The sequence below is a fragment of the Bombyx mori genome, chromosome 14, assembly GCF_030269925.1.
Source record: "Bombyx mori chromosome 14, ASM3026992v2".
Taxonomy (NCBI): Eukaryota; Metazoa; Arthropoda; class Insecta; order Lepidoptera; family Bombycidae; genus Bombyx; species Bombyx mori.
In genome coordinates this window covers 13,311,873-13,315,901 of record NC_085120.1, presented here as the reverse complement: position 1 = coordinate 13,315,901, position 4,029 = coordinate 13,311,873, and the positions used below count along the sequence as shown (strand labels likewise).

The 4,029-nt window shown below is 38.3% G+C and overlaps 1 long non-coding RNA gene across 1 annotated transcript; it reads left to right on the top strand.

Annotated features, from left to right (window-relative positions):
* The first annotated feature begins 807 nt into the window (after nucleotides 1-807).
* Nucleotides 808-1,892, top strand: LOC119629463 (uncharacterized). The gene is made up of 2 exons (XR_005245438.2): nucleotides 808-1,352; nucleotides 1,604-1,892. It is a non-coding gene; the product is annotated as an uncharacterized LOC119629463 (long non-coding RNA).
* The last annotated feature ends 2,137 nt before the right edge of the window (nucleotides 1,893-4,029 follow it).

Here is a 4,029-nt window from a genome sequence, read left to right as displayed (position 1 = left end):
CTGAACGAAATTTCAATTAAATCCGACGCTTTAATGTCGGTAAATATAACGTTCAAACATTCTGTTACATAGATACATACGAACGTGCGTGTGTACACACATATGTACATACACCGAGCTAATAAAAAGACATTTGCTTCAAATTGCATGCATTATTCGGTAGGAATTTTATTTCGATAACGCTTTTTGTGTCAGGTATGGTTGGACTAGATACCCTAAACCACAGGCGAAAGTTGCATCTACTCGTACATTACTGTTCTTTATTACAGAATAGAGTCAATAATCCCGTGGCACTACGGCAAATATTACTATTCGTCCCGCAACAGTATGCGCGGGCGGGAGTGCGCCGCCACCAATACCGTCTTTACCGTAAGGGCACACGAGGCCCGTGCCTAGGGCCCCCACTCTCAGGCGGCCCCGAAAGACCGACAATTTCTCTCACACGTTTATTCTCAAAACATTTTTGTCGGGCACATTACACTTTTTTCACAAATCAGTAGTCAGAAGGTATTTACAAGGCATATACTATGCCTATAATTGAAGATTTTGCTCAACAGATATCCCGAAAGAAACCGTTATCGAAATCGTAACCAAAAAACCAGCAGCATTCTAATATCATTAATGACATTATATCATACTGTATTTGATTACGTATAATAAATGGTTATACTCAGTAAAAAAATGTTATTATAATTAGTTTTTTTTTACTTTCCAAAAGAGCCTCAAATTCTTGTGTGACCAAGGGCCCCATCGTAGTTTAAGACGTCCCTGGCCGCCACCACCACTTATTTGCGGCGTTGGCGGGTCTGAGGACCCGTAGAGCTAGGAACTGTCCAACGGCCAGGGCAATTGCGCTGTTAAACGAATTTCTGTCCGAAATCCAGGATGCCGACGTATTTGCCGATAGTTGGGGAATACTTTATTCCAAAATAATTTTATTTTTAGCATAATATTATAATAGTACTTAATAATTTCAATAATATTTTTGTGTTATGTAACGTAATGTTACAACAAACTAGCAAAATAAAAAGATAAAAAAAAAACCTTAAAACAAAAGTATTTATGTTCAAAGCAGTTATTTTATCGACTGTACCGCTGAGGTGAGAACAATAGTTCCCACCTCCCCCCGAGACGTAGGTTCAGCTGGCGCAGACACTGCGCAGCCGCCGGCAGTCGTCACTAGACTTCCTTATTAGTCTTACGTTTGTATTCGAGTTCAGTTAAAGTTCGTTTTCAAACCTAGACGACTTACCTACAAATAATTTATTTAAAAAATATATTTAGTACAGCAATATCGTGTGCTGTTTAATATTAACACGATTAAAATAAACGGATTCGACCCCGCTTTTAGGGTGAGTTGGAAATGGCATATTATTATTTTTTAACGCATTACTTCTTTTTTATTTTTTTTGCTAATGATGCACAGGTATATTTCACTTGTTTTTTTTTGCTTTCATTTTTTATTGTGAATTTACTCCGTTCTGGTTGTCCACTACCACGATAATCTCGCCACAAGATGTGGGTACCTTGCTCGAGTTCTCGTTGGTCAACCAGATCGGAAGGTAGATAAACCAGTTCGTGAAATTGGTCTTATCGCTTCCAGGGTTCATGCCTTGCTGCCTTTCACGCTTCTTGCTTCGCTTGATAATCTGCGTCTGTGCTGAAAAGGTCATCTCCGCACAGTAACCCGTACCCTGGTGATCTAGCCAGCCCAGGAAACCTCCAGGAGTCCAGACGTGGTGCTTCAGCGGGTCAACCCACGTCCGTTGGCTGCCGGAATTCAGGAGGGTAACCTACAGAGGGAGAGTCAGATCGGCCGTACAACCACACCCTACAAATTTGTGTGCTCAACTGCCTGTTTTTTTTTGTAATATATATTCTTTTAACTGAGACACTAGTTTTTTTCTTTTTTTTAAAGGAAAGACTAAGCAGTTGTCGCACTGGCGCCCTTTACGTGGTTATATCTGACTTTGCCTCTTGAGTCAAGTGGTTGCAGATTATACGTGTGTGTGTGTCCTTTTGTTAAACATTATTGTGTTGTGACTGTTCTAAGTGTTGTAAAAATCGTCGTACTGTACATGTCCTATATTGTGTTATTTTTGTGTACCTACATTTTTAGTTTATGATACTCTTACAAACCTAACGTTTTTGGAGTTTACTCCTTTAGAATCGATTTACATATATAGGCCCGGGGTATGAAAATTATGGGGACCAAAATCGTACTAGCATGTCACACGAAATGCGTTATGCGCCTGATTGCGCATGTCACACGAAATGCGTTATCGCAGGTGACGCCGGGCTGCTGCGCCGGCAGTCCGCCACAAAGCCTCGTACTGATCGCGCGTTTCTCTCATTATTGTATTTTCATATATTTGTTAGTCGTTTGTTTTGTGTCTCGTTAATTTGTTAATAATCTGTAGTGTATCGTGTTGTCGTAATATAGAACTATTTCTCGTATTGTTTCGTTTAATTTTTTATATCCAGTAAACTCCAGTCGTGCGTCGGAGCGGACACACATACTTTTTTTATTTAAGATTTGTTTCAAGCAAAAATAGGTACAATCCTAAACAAAAGTGCAATAAGATTTTAATTTTTTTTTTTTTTTTCTTTTTTCTTCTTTGTTAATTTAAAATTTAATCAAACAAAAAGCTTGTTTTTTTTGTATTAATACAATCCAGACGTTTTTTTTTTTAATTTAAGTAGTACATATATATTTTTACTTTATTTTCATCTTCTGGATTTTTTTTATTTAGTCCTAGACGTTTTATTGGTACGAACCTTGTAACAGAACGGAGTTTTTTTTTCTCTTAACTCTATTCCTTTATTTATTCGTATGCCATTTCGAGCTAACTCTGAGGTATCACTATGGTTTTTACGATAAAATTTTTATCCCTACAAAAAACTGAACTGGAATACGAAGTTGCGATAAGAGGTGAGACCCCCGGTGCTACGGTGGCTGATCTTAGGAAACAGATTAGCAAATTAAGTCAATCTTTTCCTTCAGAAGATGTATTATGTTCTCATCTCGAACCCCTAGATGATCTTCAATCTGTTTTGGACTTGCTGAATAAAGTCAATGCAAGTCTCGAGTCAAGCCCTACTGATAAAAGTACATTATCGCGCATAGAGAATATTTTTCATCACCTTTATCATAGGATCAACAGAATAGTGGTTGATGAAGTAGAGAAGCCGCACTCTGCTTGTTGTAAACTTTTTAAAGAATCCTATGAAAAATTCCAGAAATTAAGCAAAAAGGCAGTTGATCCTCTATTAGTTGGTGTATCTAGTTCAGCATCTGCTTCTGTACCTGGCATTCAGGCACCAATTAATGTCGCTGTTACTTGTGATAGAGGTGTTACTTCAGAACTGAGTAGGCTGAAGTTCGATGGTAAGTCATGTGTTCGATCGTTTATTCAACGTGTTTACGAATTTAGCGAGGCGCGTAGCATCCCCGACTCAAAACTTCTCTCATCTGCTACAGAAATATTTACAGATGATGCGCTGCATTGGTTCAGGAGTATTAAGGACCAGGTTTCATCTTGGGATGATCTTGTTGTTCTTTTAAAAAAAGATTTTGATAAAGCAGACTATGATTACCGTTTACTTGCTGAGATTCGTGCTAGGACTCAAGGGGAAACGGAAAATATTACGATATACTTAGCTATTCTCTCGTGTATGTTTGCCCGCCTCTTAAAATCACTTTCGGAAGAGGACAAGCTTGAAATAGTATTACATAATATCCGCCCTTGCTATGCAAGCACTCTAGCCTCTGCTACTGAAATATGTAACATTGATCAATTGAGATCCTTGTGCAGGAATTATGAAATTGTTCAGTCTAGGCTCGTCCACTTTCGAGAACCATCTGCAGCGACTTCCGATACCTTGGCACCAGAATTTGCGTACAAATATGCGACCAAGGCGAAATCGACCTACGACTATAAATCTAGCTATAGTTACAACAAACAGTCGTATCAACCATTAAAAATAAACAGGAACCCTAATATTAATCAAAAATATCTACACAGTATT